The 20760-nt window shown below is 35.5% G+C and overlaps 1 long non-coding RNA gene across 1 annotated transcript in view; it reads right to left on the reverse strand.

The window, feature by feature from the left end:
• Positions 1 to 1462: 1462 nt before the first annotated feature.
• Positions 1463 to 20760, reverse strand: part of LOC134478408 (uncharacterized) — a 58404-nt gene continuing 39106 nt past the window's right edge. The window contains exons 2-3 of the long non-coding RNA XR_010051028.1: positions 6237 to 6294; positions 1463 to 1553 (exon numbers count right to left, since the gene is read on the reverse strand). This is a non-coding gene — a long non-coding RNA (uncharacterized LOC134478408). The remainder of the gene's footprint in view (positions 1554 to 6236; positions 6295 to 20760) is intronic.

Genomic DNA, 20760 nt, shown 5'->3' on the forward strand with positions numbered 1-20760 from the left:
ATTTTGAACAAGTGACTTAATTTCTCTGTGCCTCAATTTCCATCATATGCAAAATAGAAACAATGGCCTTGCTTTTTAACAGTGCAATGAAGTTTAATTCAATGCTGGATAAGCACTAGAATATAGTAGGTTCTATTTAAATATTTCAAAGATTATTTGAATGTGCCACACTAGACTCATGGTAGAGATAAATAGGTAGCTGACAATCAACAAGTAACAGTGAGCAATTGTTGAACAATTGTTGAACAAATTGTTGAATGAATGAATGGGAAATAAAAGATCTTAGAAATTTTCAGGTAGAGAGGATATATGAGGATATGATTTAAAATGAGCTAATTTCATAGTAAAGATATTTTGAATTGGCATTTCTCTGTATAAAAAGTGTCAGTGTTCCAATCTGGTTAAAATAAAGTCTAAATCACATGGTATAGTATATTAATAAGGAAAGGATAAGGTTTACAGTAGTAGCATATATTTCCAAATCTTAGTGGCTTAAAAGAATAAAAATGTATTTTTTCTCTAGCAAAATCTGATAAAAGAGTTCTCCTCTGTTTCATCACTAAGAAACTCAAGCTATATTTATCTTATGGTGCTACCATCTCAGATCACCATGGTGGGGGAAGAGAAGAAGGGAACTTAACTTAGTTGCTCTGACACATGTCATGCATTGTTTTGACCAGCGATTTATTTCTCAGGGTCATCATGACCCAATTGTAACTGAAGACAGAAATGTAGGAGCCAGACACAGACAGTAGAGAGGCAGCTATCTCTATTACACACTGTGTGTACAAGACTCTGAACAATCTTATAGTAAGTAATCCCACCTTATCTTTCAAACCTACTGATGATTTGAGGCCTGTTAATACCATCAGATAATCATTGGATGTATATAACAAGAATGTTCTTGCTTAATAGTCTCTGGTTCGGTGAGAGAAATAAGAAATATAGAATATAAATTTTATCCTCAAGGAATTTACAGAGTACAGTCAAGGAATCATGAATACATAGAGTATACATAAGGCAATGTAGAACTAACTTCACCTGAGTGCTACAAATAAGGTATGTATAACCTTGGGTTCACTACAAGAAGAAATTTAGTATAAAGTATATGTTTGATTATACAAATGCTTTACTAGATAGTCTTTTAGCATCAGAAGGAGAAGAGTCCTGGTGACCATCTGCTTGATCAGAAAAAGAATACAAAATAGCTATCGACATGCTGGAAGACCAGAAGACCAGTCAAAGTTCAAAGATCTGGAAGCTCACTGCAGAGTCCAGTGCAATTGTGTGTTGAAAAGCTGAAAGATCTGCCTTGGAAGACTGAAGAAACTGGAGATGACGGTCTGTAGATCAATGGCAGTGAAACTATGACACACATGTTATTTTTCTTTTAAGATAAAAGATATTAATAATGTATGAGTTGTTTTAGTCAAAATTTTTAATCACATTATTGGCACTTGGTGATAAATATGTGGGCTAGGAGTTGCAGTTCGGGCACTTGTCTCTAAAAGGTTCGCCATCACTGTTATGGGTAATTGTGAAGACCAAGGCTCCTGCAAAGAAAACAAAGAGAAGACATTTTTTACTCTTTCTAGTTTGTCCAAGATGCAAGCCTACCATTTATTGACAACCACTTCTAGGGTAGGGCTCCTCTCCTCAGTTTGCAGCCTATATATCAACCATTCACCGGCACACAAAGAACTTTACTCATCTGCTAGGTGGTTCTTACTCAAATTGACATATGGCATCTTAAGAAAATCACTAAATCTCTAACAGTATGTGTATCTAAGTATAATTTCTGTTTTTATAACATTTGAGGTCATATACTTTATAAAGAAAAAAGTTTTATTTTAGTCCCTGGTCAGGGCTTGGACAGAAGTTGGCCTCTACTTGGGCTCTGGTGAGAGCCTCATGCAGCTTTAACTCATGGTGGAATGTAGAGGAGCATGTGGCTGTGAGAAAAAGAGGTAAAATGCACAGGTCACGCTAACTCTATGTTACTTTCATGGTAGCTAATCCAGTCCCACAAAAGTGAGAACTCACATAAGAGAAGCTGTGATTCATTCTTAGGAGTTCTACCTGCATGACCTAGACTTTCCTTAGAGGTCCTTATATAACCTGTCAGTACCATTACTTTAGAATCAATTCTTCACATGATTTTTCGTGGAGATAAACCATATGTGTGTGTGTGTGTGTGTGTGTGTGTGTGTGTGTGTGTTTATCCTTAATAACTTGAATAACTCAAGAAATAGTACTGATTGCATTTCTTTTTGTGTAATAAAATATCCTAAGTGAAAAAATAGCTTCTTTAATACATGGGATTAAAATAGGATGTTCCCAGTTTTCCTCTTGGAAATCTATTGAATGGCAGACAAAAAATAAAAGTGTTGATAAATCTGAAAGAACTTTTTTCTAGGTGTGTATATCTAGGTGTCTCTAATAAGTGATTGCGATGGACTGACAACTGGTGTTCCACTTGTAAGACCCAGATGAATTGAATCAACAAGGTAGTGGGTATGTGTGACCCACCTGAGGATTGTTACCAACATAAAAAGAACTGGGGAGGAAGAATTAGGGGTTGATGGTTCTCCTGTTGCCATTGGTTCTCCTGGAGGAGCTTGTCGAGCTTCTTTCCTGATATAAACTTGGCTGTTATCATCATCAGAGGATCTTGGGACTTTATTGTTGTTGCTGGTAGCAGTTCACTTTGGGGGAGCTCTGGTCCTTTGAGCTTGACTTCCCGGCTCCAGATGGGAAGATGTGTGCTGTTCAATCTCCAGGAGAAGCTTGTCACGTTGGCTTCCTGACATGAATTCAGCTGTTATCATTGTCAGAGGAGCTCAGGACTTCATTTTTACTGAGGACAGCTGTGGTACTTTTTAGGGGAGCTGTGGTTCTTACTTTGAGCATTGCTTCCAGGTTCCAGTGAAAATCCCTCAATCTTCTGTCACAGATCCTTCATCCCTCTGTCAGAGACTTCCTATCTTCTGCCACTGATCTTCAGGCCTTCCCAGCACAGATCCATAAAACAGACATGCAAGAGTCATTGTCATAGGCTCTAGCCCAGTTGGACTTGTGGAGGGTATTGTCATGGGCTCTAGGTCTTCAGCTGGACTCATGCAGCACATTGCCATGGGATCCAGGCCCTCAAATGGATTTTTGGGTCTTTAGTGTGTGGTCAGATTGAGTGACTACTGTAAAATAATTCTGTAAGTTATGTGTCCTGTATTAAATTGGTTTCCTTGCAAACCCTCACTACAACAGTGAAAATTTTCTTTTCCTTGATGGAAACTCCAGAGCTCAAACTCACAAGACATTTCCTGGTGAGTTTCAAGGGGAAAAACCACACCACAAAATCTAGCCTACAACAAAACGGTTGGCAAGGGATGCTCCTGAAGTGGTAAGCAGCTCTAGATTTTACGCTTCACCCTTGCTGTCTACTAGCTCCCATGGGGCATCTTCTCAAAGCTATTGCAGCTGGGACTAATTGTGCAACAGACCACATAAAATACGCAAGTAGCTATTGAATTTTTCATTTTAGCAACTACCACCCAAATTAGCAGCCTCCTAGTCCTGGAGACAAATTCACCTTTTTCCAAGGCCATTTCTGGTTACCAAATCATACTTTATTGAATTAGTTAAAAATTTACAGAATAGGGGTTACTATGCACTTATTTCTACAAAATATTTGGATTTCCAGTCTCAATTTAGAGCAGCATCTATCCCATCTCTTTTCCCAAACCTTATCCAGCCCACATTAGAAAACCCAGGAAATGATTAAGGTGTTCACAGACACCCCTTTTGCATTTTTGTTTCAGTCATTTTTACATTGCCCAGACACAATACCTAACACCTGTGATTTAAGGGAAGAAAGTGCCAGATATGGAGGTGCATGCCTGTAATCCCAGCATTCGGGAAGCTGAGGCAGAAATATCATCACTGTGAGTTTGAGGCCAGCCTGGTGCTACAGCCAGACCCTTTCTGACAGAAAACAAAAAATGGAGCAGAGGATTTTTTTAAAACCTCACAGTTTATAAAGGTTTCAGTATGTTGTACACTGTTTCCAAGTTGGAAAGCATAACGGTGCTTCCCTCATGGCTGCCAGGAAGCAAAGAGAGAAAGGAGGAGTTGGGAAGGGAGATAAAACTCTCCAGGCCATGCCCCCACCTCCTGCCCTTGCAACCCTTCTCCTCTGATCAGACCTCTCTTCCCAACACCAAGTCATATATTCCACCTTCACAATTCAGTCACCTTCCAAACACATGAGGTCTTTGGGGGTCATTTGAGATCTAAACCCTAACAATTTTCATCTGTGATAAAGGGAGTCTGACTAAAAGTTCTGACTCTCTGGTATCATACTAACTGATTACAACAAACACTCATGGGTCCCTTTTTATTTGGAAAATATTCTCTACTATTATGAATAAGGCTATCCTCCTACAATCTCCCTAAGAGCACAGAAGCAAATAAAAAAGCATCCTATCATTTCCACTGCACAAAGCTATCCTGGGCTCTGCTCATCAGAGGGTTCAATTTTGCTGAATAATTCTCCATAGACATGAATGATAAAAGAGGGGATTATTACCCATCTGTTTACCCTCTTGGCTTTTGTCCATCCCTTATTGTCTTTTCAAGCTGGGTGCATCCGAGTGCTTTAGCGAATGCAGGAAGACATCACCAAATATGAGCACATTCCCAGGACCTGGGAGTCTCCTGCTGCACTGAGGCAGAGTGACACGGAATATTTTGCCTTGGAGCATTTCAGCACACTGGGGCTAAAATAAGATGTTGAAAGCTAAGGCCATGACATCTGTGGCTGGGAAAGGGCCAACACAGATCATTTTATCTTCTGCTGTACACATGCAATCCATTCATCACCAGGCATCAAGATCTTGACTGAGCAGCTAGGAAAGACACAGAAAGCAGAGCCTGGTTTCTGCTGTCAGGATTGCTGTTTATATTAGTTTGCTGTGTTTTTTTCCTGCAATCTCATGGAAAGTTCTCTCAGACTTGAACAGAGCTTTGCTAGGGTATTTGTGTCAAAAAGATAAATTTAAATAGGAGTTGGACAAGAAAGAGGAGAAACTTAAGAGTATTATTATTTCTGACTTCGAGGTTGTAGAATTCACAAGAAATTCCCTTTTTTGGGAAATGGGCACAACTGTCAAAGTGTATAAACTAAACCAGAAAACAAAATAATTGTTTGTGATCAGATCACTTCTATTTAAATCCCATTGAGAAGGACTCATCAGCAACTCTGTTATAACCTGTTCTTTGCAATTTGAGCAGAATTAGAGATTATTATGTACAGTTTAAATTATAGTCAGATCATTTTCATTGGTGAAATTTGCCTTGCATTTATTTTATGAAGTCTACCAGTATTTCTTTGAGTGTTATTATTGATTGGAAATTGGACCCCTGCTTAATGTTTTCATCTCATATTCTTATAGCCAAGAGATGTAAAAGATAAACAATCCTCAGAGGTGTTGGAGAGTCTGAGTTCAATTCTAGATTGTGAAACTAGCAATTCTGTGGCCTTTACGTCTTAGAGCTTCCATTACCTCTTGTATAAAATGGTACAAGTCAGACAAGATTGTTGTCTAAAATCTTTCGTTATTCTAAAATTCTCTTTTCCTCCAAAGCATTTACTTTCATTAGCATTTAAATTACATATTAACCATTTCTCTGTACTGATTTTACAGCTATCCTAGAGATGTGTTTATCTTTGTCTTCATAAATGTAGTAGAGACTAAATGGAGAAAATGGCATGACCTCATTCCTTTAAAGACACACTATGCTGAGAAACTTCTGGATCATGTTGCTCATCTACTTTTCATTATAACTCTTTTTGGCTAAAGACTTGGCAGAAACAAACTCAGAAAGAAGAAGTTTATTATGGTTCATTTCCCACTCCACCTATTTTCACTAAGAGTGCACTGCTCTGATGCACGTACTTTGTAATTTATGTTTAATCTCTGTGGCACCCCCATGACCAGGATTTTGGAGCATTTTCATAACATCCTTGTTTTTGTACAATGAAGTGTTTTGATGCAATCCATTTTCAAGGTGCCTGAAGCACACTCACAGTGAGTCATCGTGATCTGATATGAAAACAACTCAGCAACACCAGATTACACACCCAGACTTTCTTATTGGGATCTTGTTTTCCCTTTCAGACTCAAACAGCTGCACTTCAGGGCCTGAGAGAAATGTGTAATAAAGTATAAACATCTTACCTTTGCTTTGTTTTCCTCTGAAGTTCTTCATGATGATATTATACTTGTATTTATATTTCTGAAGAATTAAGGAGAAGAGACAGTAATATACATTTATTGATCACTTCCATTATATATTCCAAACACCATGTGAGATACTTTATAAACTTATCTTTTCTATTTCTTTCTAGCAGTCTTTAAAGTAAGGAGTGTTATGTCATGCTATGGATAGGACTTAAAGGCTTGGAGATACTTTGGAAATCTATGAGTATTATACAACAAGGAAACGAAACCAGTCTTGAACTCTTACCATTTACTTACCAAATGGATTTGTGATTTTTAATTTCAAAACTATTTGTTCTCTCTGTGTTTTTGTATCTTATATTCTCTATTTCAATATCTAAGAATTTGTTTCAATTTTCTGTCACAGAATCATGCACAAATATGTTTAGATCTTTTACAGTTTTGTCTTCATTCCCTTGCAATTTCACAAGGAAGATCAAGGTATTATAGATATTTTCATATCTACCAGCTAGTCTTGACTGAGTCAACAATAAAGGTCTGTAATTTATCAGTCTAGAGTCATTTCCTGATAAAGAGTGCATTTGCTCTATACTTTTCATGAAAAATTGAAGGACCTAGTTCTTCTGTCTTTCATTCCATCTATCCATCTATCCATCCATCCATTCATCCACCCATTCATCCATCCATCTATCCATTCTTTCATCCATCCATTCATCTAGACTTTATTTTTGGAGCAGTTTATTTTCACAGCAAAATGAAGAGGTACACAAAGAGACTCCAGAATGCCTCTACCTCCACACATTAACAGTATCCCATGTTAACAATATCCTCTACCAAAGGGATATATGTGTTACAATTGATAAATCTATGTTTATACTTTATCTCCTAAATCCATACGTTACATCGTTTTACTCTTGCTGTTGTACATTCCATGTTTTGAGTCAAAATAAAAAGGACATGCATCTACCACTCCAACACTGTACAGAGTACTTTCACTTCCTTTGAAGTCTTCTGCATCCTCCTACCTTTTCACCACTTCCTCCCCAACCCTGTTAAACTCTGATTGTGTTATTATCTCGGTAATTATCCCTCTTGTAGAATGTGCTATTGTTGGAGTCATGCTATATATAATCTTTCCAGGTTGGCTTCCTTCACTAGCAACTTGTAGTTAAGGTTTATTTCTCTGTCTTTCAGTGGCTTAATAGCTCCTCTCTCATTGGAGCTAAAGAGTATTTCACTGTCTGGATATGCTATAGTTTCTTTGTTCACCTACATTTTGGTTGTTTTCAAGTTTTTGCAATTATGAGCAAAACAAATATAAATATATGTGACCAAGTTTTGTATGGATATAATTTTTCAACTTTACTGAGTAAATACTAAGGAGTATGATTGCTAGGTTGTGTGACAAGAACATGTCAGTTTTATAAGAAACATAAATGTCTTCCAAAATGGGTTTATAAATTGTATTTCCACCGACAGTGATGATGTCTGTTGTCCAACACCACTATCCACATTGGCTGTTGTTCATGTCAGTACTTAAGATTTTGGGTTATCTACTACTGGGTGACTTCTGCTTGTTTCACGTGACATTCTTCTGATGATTAAAAAGTGGAATGTTTTTTCATATGCTTATTTACCATCTAGTTATCTTTGATAAGCTGACTGTTAAAGTCTTTTGACCCATTTTGTATGAAATTGATTGCTTTCTTATTGTTGAGATTTAAAGTTCTTTGTACAGTTTAAATAAGAATGTTTTATCATATGTGACTTTTGGAAGTATTTTCTCCCAATTAGTGGATTATTTTTTCTGTTGCTACCATATTTAGAAATATGAAGTTTGTTGCTGCTGTTGAAGTCTAGTTATCAATTTTTTTTCGTATTTTATGACTTTAGTGTTTCATCTAAAAAGTCATCACTGTGTTTATGACATCTAGATTTTCTGCTATTTTATCTTCTAGGAGTTTTATAGTTTGCATTATACATTTAGGCTTATGGCTCATTTTTATTTAATTTTGTAAAGGGTGAAAGATCTGTAACTTTTTTGTTTTGCAAGAAAATACCTAGTTGCTCTGGTACTATTTGTTGCAAAGCCTATCTTTTGTCTATTATATTGCATTTGCCCTTTTGTCAAAATTGGTCACCTACATTTGTGTATATCTACCTCTGAGCTCTCTCTTCTGTTTCACTGATTTTTTTAACTTTAAAAATGTATTACAATAGAAGATTCATCGTAATTAACCCTCCTCCAACCTCGCCCCACCCCTCAACTGGAACACACTTACCCCATCATTCTTGCTATCCTCTACCCTTTGTTTCTTCTCTCCAGATATTGATCTCCTCATTCGCAAAGGATCTGTCTCCCTACTTGCTATTGTCTATCTTTTATTTTGCTCTTTGTTTATATCTTAGCGTTCTTACCTAAGGAAAAAAAAACATGCAATATTTGGGCTTTGTATCTGACTCATTTCATTTATTATTAGTCTCAAGGCACATACACTTTCCTACAGTATATTCAAGTTTATCCTGCAGAGTGGTAGGTCATTTTGTATAAATACCAGATTTTCTTTATTCGTCTGGTGATGGGCATATAGGCCACTTCCAAGACTTTGTCACTATGAATTGAGCTGCTATAAACATGGATATGATGTATTACTATAATATGATGACTTTAAATCTTTGGGGGAAAATGCCTAGGTCCAATGGAATTTCTAGTTTTAGTTTTGTGAGGAATCTCCATGTTCATTTCCACAATGGTTGTACCAATTTACAATCCCACCAACAATGTAGAAACTTCCTTTTCCTCATAGGCTCACTAGCTTTCATCATTATTTGATTTCTTGATAATAGCCATTATTTCTGCAGTAAGATGAACCTTAGAGTTGTTTTAATTTGCATTTCTCAAGTGTCTAGAGATATGGAATATTTTTAATGTATTTATTGGCCATTGGTTCTTCTTCTTAGAAGTTTTCATGCATTTTATTTGCTAATTTTTGACTAGGTTTTTATTTTTATTAACCTATTATTAATTATTATAAAATCGTCTTGATCTCTGTAGCCTTAGAGTTCATTATGAAATCAGGTATATTAGTTCCCTTTAATACTACCTTGGAAATTTTGTATCATCTTTGCCACTCCTTATAAACTTTAGAATCAGTTTCCAGTGGGGATTGCATCAAATATAGAGGTCAAATTGAGAACAACTGTCATTTTGAAAATATTCAACCTTTCTATTTATGACCATGAAACACCTTTCTATTGATGTAATTCTTCTTTGATTTCATTTATCACAGTTAATTTTCCTTACATAGTTCTTGAACATAATTTGGCAGATTTGTATCAAAGTATTTCATTATTGAGGTCCTCATATAAATACTTTTGTCTTTCAATATCAAACTCTACCTGTTCATTGCTAGTATATAGGAAAGTGATTAACAATTATATATTAACCTTGCATCCTGCAACTTTTCTATTCTTGCTTAGTTGTTTCAGGATAATTTTTGTTTGCTTGATTTTGTTTTGTTTTGCTTTTGACAGTGCTTCTAAATTTTTATATGAGAGGCCATGTCATCTATATATAAAGCCAATTTTATCTTTCTTCCCAACCTCACTGTTTTCTGTCCTTTACTAGTACTTCTAGTTTTATATAGTATATCCAGTATAATATTGAAAATGAGTTGTTAGGGGATATTATTGTCTATTGTTGATCCTCAAATGATTAAGAAAGCTTTCAAGTTTCTAATGATTTAACATAATGTTGCTTCTAAGTTGTTATTGATATTCTTTATCAAGTTAAGTAAGTTTTAATGTACTTAATCATAAGTGGGTGTTGGATTTTATACAATGTCTTTTCTTCATGTATTAGTCTATTAATGTGGCAAATTACACCCACTGGCCTTTGAATGCTTAGCCAGCCTTGTACAAATCTTATTCAGTGATAGTACATAATTTCTATTATCCAGTATTGAATTTGATTTCTTATGATGTGTGTAGAGAGGATTGTGTCTTTATTTCATAAGACATATTGCTCTGCAATTTTTACATTTCTTTTTCTAGATTTGGTATTAGGGTGATTCATTCTACTACTTTTTAAAAGATTATAAAAAATTTTTAATAGTGTTTCTTAAATGGTTGGATTTAATATGCTCTGTTTTCTTTTTTCCTAAGGTGAAAGCATAGATTATAGGTTATTTTATAATGTATGTACTCAGTTCTATAAATTTCCCTTTAAACTCTTCCTTTGTTCCATCCACAAATTTCAATGTCACTTTTTAATTTTTAGCTTTTCTACTTCTGATATTCCCATTACACATATGTTATAAATTAAGTAACTTTCTCACAGCCTTTGACTACTCTGTTCATTTTTACAACCATCCTTCTGTTTGAGTTTTTAATTTTTGGAGTTCTTTTGTCATATCATTAAGGTCAGACATGTGTTACCTCAGTCCTGGAATGTATGATAATCAATCAATCATAGCCATTATTCATTTCAGGTACAATATTTTGGTAACTTTAGTATTTCTTTTGGTTCTATCTTAGGATTCCCATATCTTTGAATACATTGCCCATTTATTCTTCCATGCTGTTTACTGTAGCCTTTAGAAACCTCATCATATTAATCATAGTTGCTTTAAATCCTGTTTGGAGAGTTCCAGCATCCCTGCCATATCCTGTGCTTGCTTTGAGTCTTCAGGTTGGGTTGATTTGTCTTCTGATAAGCCTTGTAATTTTTGTTTTGATATGTGGATGCAATGCTCTAAGTACAAGGCCCTGCCATAAATAGGCCTTCAGTAATGTGGGTAGTAAGGTGTGTGTGTGTGTGTGTGTGTGTGTGTGTGTGTGTGTGTGTGTTTGTGTGTGTTGGGGGCCCTGGAAACATGTTTTGTAGTCCTATAATTCTCAGTCTGTAGTGACCCTGTGTGCTTGGATGTGAATTTTACACAAGCTCCTAAGTTTTTTGTGCCTTTTATTGGATAAGACAGAATGGCTAGATTGAGCTGGAGTTTAATATTTTGTTGTTATTGTTGTTGAAGTATAGAGTTGTCTGGAGTTCATTATTTGTCTTCCCTTTAGTCAATAAAGTAATAATAATATGCCATAAATTAAGCTTCCAGGAATGCTTCTCTGATATATACTATCGGAATGTCTTTAAGTTCCTGGAAATAAATCTCAAAAAAAAAAAAAAAAATCAAGGGTTCCCTATGGCTGTGTTTCCAGAAATTTTTAGAACTGTTTTTACTGAGCCTCCAGCAGTTCACATCAGGTAATCCTGCACAGGTTTGATGTTTATGCAAGTTCTACTCATGAATCTCCCGTAAGCCATGACTTCCTACATTTTCCTGTCTCTCCAGTCCTGGGGGCAGTGGTTTCCTTGTGCTTTCATAGATACAAGAAGACTTTTTGATGTTTCAGGTATCAACATTTTACTTACAGTAGAGTCAAGGTGGGGACTTCCAGGTTCTTTACAAGTATAAGTGGATAGCAATATAATTCTTAGGAATTAAGAACACAAACACGTATATAAGAATTTTTGGTGGAAAATAACTGTTGGAATTTTGTGAGCATAATACATCATTATAAAGTTTCTGTTTTTTAAAATTTTATTTTAGAGAGAACAAAAGCAAACAAAATAAAACAGAATAAAGCAAGGCAAACCAAGACAGTTTAAATGCCACAGGATTTCAAAGCAAATTAATAGGAAATCAACAATGGTTACCATGTCTTGTCTTCAAAATAGCTGCCCATACCTTCAGATATAGTAAAATCAAATAAAACAGAAACTGAATAGAATCAATAAAAACAAGCCAATGAATGCACTAAAACACTTCAAAACAAGTAGTAAATCCAAAATGGCTACCATAATATATCTTGTTATTTTCAAAATAGCTGCCCATGCCATCAGATGCAACAAAATCAAACAAGATAAAACAGAATAAAACCAAACCAAAATAGCAAGAATGATAGAGGATTTTGAAACAAGATAATAGGGAATTAGCAATGACCACTACCTTCAGAAGGCAATCCCTTATATATGCTACACTGTGTATTGTTATCCTCTGAATAGATGATCAAACTACTAGCTTTAGGCCTGCAAAGTCAATGAAACACTAGATACTATATGTATTAAGCTGTATCTTACCTCATTAGCTATCATCACAGCCTGTATTTCTCCAGATCAGCCAATTGCTTACAGAGTGGGGGAAGGAACATTGGCTCTCCTTGTTTCCCTGCCTGAGTGCCAAAAGAGGTAGTGTCCGGCTCTCCCCAGTTGGCCCATGAATGGCACTGACTTACAGAAGGTCTTAGTTTCTTGTTGACTTTTTGTTCTCCTCCCCCACAGTGGGCAAATGGTGCAGATTCACAGGAGAGGGCTGGTGTCTGGCTCTAGTCAGCCCGCACATGACACCAACTCCAAGAATTTAATTTTTAAAATCTTCATAAGTGAGATGAAGCTTTGGGATTTTTTCTGTCCTTCATATAATTTTTATGATACACAATTGCATATCAGTAAAATATAAATTTAGAGACTAAAAGACCTCATCAATAGGCCAGGCCTATGAAATGTGGAACTTTCTTATAAATGTTAGGCCATGGAAAATCGACCCCAAAGGCAGCATACAAGTTGTGCACACATCGAGAATACCAAGATCAAATGCCTATCATTTCATAAGATGCCCACGCATAGTATCACAAAGAAAACATCCTCCACAGTGACTATGATAGGATGCTCAAAGGGAAGAGAAACTTAGATTCAATCTACGGAAACTTCTTTTGTTTTGTGTCATTGAATATTCGGACTTAATATTCTTTCTACTCTTATTTATTTTCAATTAGAACATATCCTAGTCATAATGTCTATCTCTACAAAGCAATAACTTATTATTTTCACATGTATAGGAACAAGAAATTCTTTGCATGCTTCTCAGCATGCCACGCTCTAGTGCTGAAGCATGTTTTGGGAGAGGGTTTCTACCTTTTCAACATTGCTAGTTACACTCCAGATCTAGCAAGGACTTTCTATGGTCTGAAATTATTCTAAGGTTTAGTATTTGAAATATGTTCTTATTTTATTTCGTTTTTCTTCTTAACAGTCTTTAGTTGTGTATCTGAGATGTTTAGAAAGGAATTATTGGCACTCACATTAAATAACACCCCAAGGGAAATGCTCATTTCTTGCTATTTCTCAGAGATGATAATACATTGATTTTTTTTATTAAAAGTTATAGGAAAAATGCCAGATTTGTTTAAATACAGAATATGAGTGATTCAATATTAGTACATGCTGTTCACTATGCTAGGAACACGAAAATATTGTCTTTAAAATATTTTGTAGGTAGTTTTATTGGTAGAAAAAAAATCAGAGCAAAGTCCTAATTGTTAAATTGGAATTCAAAGCCCATTCACGAATTAAATAAATACCATCCTATTCTTTATTTCACTGTGGATAATCCAAAGAAAAATGCAGACTCCCTCAGTACTTCTAAAACTTGACTACACATTATAGTCATGTGGGGAATATTTTAAACATGTTATTTTGGGGGGCTCTTCTCATCTCCTAAGTTTTAGTTAAAAATTTCTGAAGTGGTGCTCAGGATTTTAGTTATAAAATTTGCCCAGGCCAGGCTAGTTGATAGGCAATATTACAACCTTAGGCCACTCTCATCAACAGATACAACAGAAAAGCCACAACTATGTGCATTAGCAAGAATGAGAGAGGAAGACTGGCAAAGCAAAGCAAATGTCAGTTTGGTTTAAATATGTGGACAATTCTGGGAAATGGATATTATTTTCTGCTCTAACTCCATAGCAATAACATGGCATAACATGACCTTACCTTGGTGGCAAATAAATCTCCAATTTCAGAGCCACGACAAGAGAAGTTTGGTTAAAAATTTAATAATACCATTTCCCATATTAATACACTGAATGATGAGAGAAAGGTCAGGTTCAAGTTGGCACTGAGGTTCAGAAACAATGAGCATTTTTTAAAATGTGTACTTAAAACTTCACCCCTCTTCCTCCAGTTTATACACTGCCGATCACCTCCATTCTTTCTCTACCAGTGGACCACAGTTGGTAGATTCCTCTTCTGGTCCTTTTTCATCTCTCCTCGTTTTGGTAAAAACTTACCCACCTTTATCTTGTTCTCTTTAAACCTTCTGATCACAATTTAAAAAATACATTTATTTCTTATAATTCCTTGGGTCTGAAATGCTGCATACTTCTTGAGCATTCTGTACCAATCCCTATCTTGTTTATTATCTTTTCCTATGTTATGTTCACTGGTCCATTTTTATAGTGTTTTTTCTTATTTAAGTTCACTAATCTGTCACTGAAGTTTCTCATTTAACTCTCATCAAACTGTCTTTCTGTGAGCAGGAAATCTGGCCACCTGAAGAATTATACGCTATCAAACAAAACATGTTTGTAAGACCAAAACCTGAGCCTGCCTTAAACAAAATATTAATAAAGTGGGAATAATAATGTCTGCTTGTAAATTGTTTTATAATTTACAATGAATAATGAATTCCAAGCTGCTGCCATACATCAGCACATTCCAAATTTTAGAATCAATGTCCCCTGTATCCTTTAAGGGCAAGTTGCTTGTCCAGATGGTTATAATTATTTAATATCTCAGGCTTGGAACATATGGGATCTATTCCCATGATACTGAAGAAAGAAGGGTGTGAAAGTTTTTCTTAATATTCAGAATTACTCAGGAGGCTTTTATAAAATTTGTACCTATGTTTATAAAATTTATAATTGACAAAATATTCCAGACTCTTTAACCTAGAAAAAAAAAGTTTCATAAATGGATTTAGGAGGTACTCTTTTATTGATGAAATATGGATTATATTGAAAATATTAACATCTACCTCAGGTAAACTTCATGCTAGCACCTACCTCTGAGTGCCCTTCAAAATAGACTTTTTTCTAGGCATTTTAGGTTTGCAGCAAATGTGAGGAAGATGGACTGCCACACATACACAGCCAGTACCCTATGTCAGCCAGCACAAGGCTGGTGCATTAGTTATAAACAGTGGGTCTGTACTGACTCATGATGACACCTGAATCATAGGTCACTTTTTTGTTGTGCATTCTATGAGTTTGAACAAATGTACAGTGAAACATATTCCTCACCATAGCCATAAAAACATCTTCTATGGTCTGCCAGTTAATCTTCCCTTTCTGTGAACCATAGAAGCTACCAATATCCTTTGTGTCTCCCTACTTTGGCTTTTTCTAGAATGTCATATTGTTGCAATCATACAGTATGCAGCCATCTCACATTGGCTTACTTCTCTTTCATGTATGTGTTTAAATTTCTTCCTTGTCTTTTCATGGCTTGATAACTCATATGATTTTAGTCCTGGATAGTACTTCATTATCTGAATGTATTAATAGTTTATTTATTCACCAAAGGACAAATTTGTTGCTTCCAAGTTTTGACAAACCATGTACAGATTTTTTTGTTGGACATAAGTTTTTAACTCCTATAAGGAAATATTATAATGTGCTTTTATTAGTTTTTTAGAGTACCTTTTGTGTTGTTTTAAAACTCATAGCTACTGACATTTACAATATAGTATGTTAAATTACCTTGGAATCATAACAAAACTTTCAACTGGTAGATCCAAATCTCAAGCAGAATACTTCACCAAAAAGTGGCTATTTTGATAAAAACAAGTGTCACAATTTCACACATTTTGCTAGTGCATCCTATGCAATGGAAGATTTCCAATGGATAAAATCATTTATTGTTTCTTAGATATTATGATCACCAAAGTGATGCATTGAAGTTGTATCCTGGTTATATTGTGGTGGCAAACTGACTTCAAATATAAACCATCAGAGAATGCTTGTGACCTAATAGGGACATATGGGGCTGGAGGAATTAAAAAGCATGTTTCTGGGAAGGTGAAAGCCAAGTCAGTATGCTTACTATAATAGAGGTTATGAGTGAGAAGATGCAATTGTGACTGTAGCATGGTTTCCCTTTCTTGTATCTTGCATTCTACTTCTCTCTAGATGCACAAGCAGAACAGTGGTGAGCAGGGATTATATACTAAAGCTGAAGTTACTTTTATTCAGTTAATTCTTTAAGCATTTTGTAGAGAATTGGAGTATAAATTACCTTACTTCAGGAACTCCAGGCTATATTGTAACCAAAAGAGAAAGAATCATGTTCTGCCACTTTGTCACAGTCAGCCACACCAGACTTATCAATCAAATGGCCAGGGGGTGGCAGAGCCATGTGGTATCATTGGTGCTTTTGTTCTAGCTACTGGGGATCTAGGAAGAACTAAATAGATGTACTAGGATGCTAGTAGGCAGGCAGACGGGTGCCTGACAGGGCAGGCTTGTTCAAGAGCACATATTTTGGAACATCTGGTGATTCCCAGCAATTAATGGTAAGAGTTAGAAGAGGGCAACGCTATAGGAAAGTGGAAACAAAAGATAGAGGAGCCTGATTCCTTGGACAAACTCATGAAGTTGATCCAGAATGATAGTGTAGCCATTCCTCTCTATACCACTCAATAAGAAAGAAATAAGAGTGGTCTCTGTTTCTATTGCCACTTGAGTCTAGTACTTGCAGCAGATGTTGTATTGTAGTCAACCTCTCTCTCAGAGAAGGGCCACTCAACCAGTATTCTCTTTTTATCATCTGTCCTCCCCTTTGATTCTCTTCTGGAAAGCCCATGTTTCAGTTATTTCTTAAACTTCTCTTTTCTGTGAAAACATTTATGTGGCTTGACAAATTCACTGATGACTCTAATCAGAGTTTGCCGTAAGATACTAAGATACTGAACTTTTACATGGAGTAAATCTTACATTTTAAACAAGATTTCTTGTTATGTTCGAAAAAAGAGCGATGATGTAGGAATGTTAACATACTGACAGATCTATAGAGGTGACACTTTTGCACCATAGAATGTGGAAAAACTTCTCAAATAACATCTTTCCCATGCAACCACCCTTACTCATGTCTATTGCTGACCTTGGAGGTGCAATTGCACAACCTATGCAGGTGTCCTGCGCAGCAATCCCAGTACATGTCCAATAGTATCATTAACTTGAGTTGCTCCTCTCTGAGAATTACATTTTCCACAGGTGAGCCTAATATCAAGGAAAGACATTTACATGGTCAATACCCATGAGTATTCAGGAAAATACTGAATACAAATATGAAGCCATTTGACTCAACCTTAAATTGAGATGGAATCTGCATGAGCAATGACTGTTTCTTTATCTGCACCATATATTTTATGAGCTCTTCCTCTGCATGCTTTACATTGTTGTAAGGTGAAAGAGTTACACAATCTGAAGAGAAACCAGAGTATTTCTAATTTTTATAGCAGTATATTTCGCATTGATGTGATAACAAACACTATTAAGTGAATGGCTGATTCTAATATGAGGTCAATATCATTAGCTAAGTAAATATTCACCTGTTAAACTTTTTATGCATTTCTAGTTTCTAAGAAATACACAAATTACATAGAACACAGGTCAGCTACAAACATTTAAAAAGGGAAGTAAAGCAGAAAAAGTTAAGAGAAAATTAAAAAATCAATTGATATATTTTTGTACTCGGTTCTGTTTTCCTAGAAAAAGAATTCCTTTATTCAGCCTTCTAAGCTCAGTTAAAGAACCAAAGGTAGGGAAAAGCAATAGTTAATAATTGCTTTATTTTATTCAAAAATGGGAAAGCTAACATTGATAGAATTTTCTAGTAGTAACTTAGAATGTGGTAGAAAGCATTCCAGGTGACTGTGAGAGTCATTTTTGTTTATGACACTCTATACAAACAAGAAGGTCCACTGAAGTTAACTCAAGCATTGGTAGGTACAAGGGATGGATTTTCTAACCTTAATAACCCCCCAACGTGTCCTCCCCAAATATTTTCATATTTGTGATTTAGGACATCAACATATGAATGGGAACGACACTCTTCAGTCCATTGTTCACTTCTGTAGTTCAAATAATCACTGTCATAGAGCAGAATTCAAAATTTCTTATACTTTTATAGTACGAGGCTTGTATTTCTCTTTGCCAACTTTTTAAAAATTTTATTTAAAGAGAAAAAAATAGGAAAAGGGTACAAGTAATACAGAATTTTAAAAAAGTAGGAAATCACTAGTTAACAGATTACATATTGTCATCTTAGAAACAGTTGTGCAAGTTACAAAATTAAAACATACAAAGTGAATATTCAAACTGCAAACGGTTCTGTTCAACGATCCAACAAAAACTCAGCAATATGGTTATCTATCTTATACACCTAAATATACATGCAGTTACATCCTTTAGAGTACTTTCTTTTCCTCTGTTTTTTACAATGACAATTACACATTCTGGGTTTTATTATTCCCACAGTTCTTATTACTTTTGTTTGTTTGTTTGTTTGTTTTTGAAAATAATAAAACCAAATGTGACATAACAAAACAGTCAGTCAAATCAAAAGGGTGGACATAGTACATGATGTAAAAACAGAATACAAGGTAATCAACAATGGTTACCATCATACCGCTTGCTATCTTAACAAGAATTGCCTGTATCGTCAATTATAATAAAATTGAACAAAACAGTACAGAACAAAACCAATAAAACCGAAACATTGGAAATAAACAACCTGATGTTACACCTCAAACATCTAGAAAAAGAAGAGCAAGTCAAGCCCAAAGCCAAAAGAAGAGAGGAAATTATAAAAATCAGAGCATAAATTAATGCAACAGAGACTAAGAAAACAATCCAAAGAATCAATGAATCAAAGAGTTGGTTCTTTGAAAGAATAAATAAAATTGATAAGCCCCGAGCCAACCTTATTTTAAAAAGGGAAGAAAAAGCTCAAATTCATGCAATAAGGAATGAAAAAGGCAAAATCACTACAGACTGTAGAAATACAGAAGATCATCAACACCTACTCGAAAACCTCTACTCTCAAAGGTTTGATAACACAAAAGAAATATACAGATTCCTAGAAACAGATGAAGTACCAAAGCTAGGTCAAGAAAACTGCTGAATAACCCAATCTCTAGTAATGAAATTGAAAATGTAGTTAAGTCCTTACCTACAAAGAAGAGCCCAGACCCAGACGGATTCACTGCAGAATTCTACAAGAAATACCAAGAAGGCTTAATGCCTATACTCCTCAAACTCTTCAATGGAATTGAAAGGTAAGCAATCCTTCCTAAGTTATTCCTGGAAGGAAATATTTGCCAACTTTTTAATCACTGCGTATAGACATCACTACCTTAACCCTCCAATCCCTCATGTTGATATAATAATACTGGTTTCAAAATATCTCCTAAGCTTGATTTCCATACTTCTCCTGAAAGTCACCTGTACTCTTCTAATAACTTCAAATCAGAACTTGAAATCATCTTGGAATGAAATTTCTCCTATTTCTTGATTCTTTCTCTGCAAATCCTTTGCACATAAGCTTTTTCTGTAAGTACTTCAATTACTGTAATTCATTCCATTTATTTTTTCCAATAACATTTCTACATTGTATGAAGCATCCAAATTCCACATTTGCCTCACCACAGTGCATATACCTGTGCTATGGGAAAGCTAGAAAGGCAATCCGAGGCCAAGTTCTCCATGCACATTTTATGGAGAGCTCAATGGGACCAAAAGTAGTCAACAGACTCATATGTCAGAGTAAGAGAACAAAACTGAACCAAGGGGCCAAGTCTCATTATCCCTAGAGTGACGTTTCCCATTATACAGGACTCAATTTCTATCCTACTGCTGGATTTGTCTTTATCATTGCTGCCTCTGGTCACATCAGTTTATTTATAGTCTTCTATTGCCGGTTATGTTATGTGGGTGAGTATTTCTAATATCTAGTCACCTACATCCAGTTTCCCTTCAGTTTCAGCCTTTTTCTTCACTGCTCCATGTATAAAAGTATATGCTTATTATATAGATTTGTTTCCAACTTTATTTTAGACATGTTGATGTGCATATCTAACACTGCCTCCTTATCTGAAATGACCTACTCTTTTCCTTACCTATCCTTGGAATGTATTATTAATTATACCTTCTCCATGCTGCCTTTTGCCAGTCCCTTAATGGATGCATGCTTTCTTTAACTCACCTGCACCTTCTGTCTATGATTTGTTAGTGAAAGTTCTTAAAGCCACCTTGCAGAATGCCCAGTGTGTATTTGCCTCTTTCCATTTCACAGTCTCTGTTTGCTTACTCACCTTTATGTCTCATATGACTCGGCCCAGTTCCTTGTATAAAGTGGACATTTGATCATTGGTGAAGAACAGTAATAGAGGGTAATTTAAGGTATTGAGTGTATTTCATATATTTGCTTACTTATTTTTGATATATTTTCTTTAATCTCTTAAGATGTACATCTCATAAATACACTTGAAGGTAACCTTGAGGGCTGATGTACCATCAAGTTGTGCTGTAAAGTCTCCTTCCTCCAATGCACGGCAGGAAACAACAGAAACCATGAAGTAGAAAGCAATGGGGAATGACTATAAAATTCCAAATTTATGAACAG

The sequence above is a fragment of the Cavia porcellus genome, unplaced genomic scaffold, assembly GCF_034190915.1.
Source record: "Cavia porcellus strain 051 isolate PalLab524CR breed Dunkin Hartley unplaced genomic scaffold, mCavPor4.1 scaffold_13, whole genome shotgun sequence".
Lineage (NCBI taxonomy): Eukaryota > Metazoa > Chordata > Mammalia > Rodentia > Caviidae > Cavia > Cavia porcellus.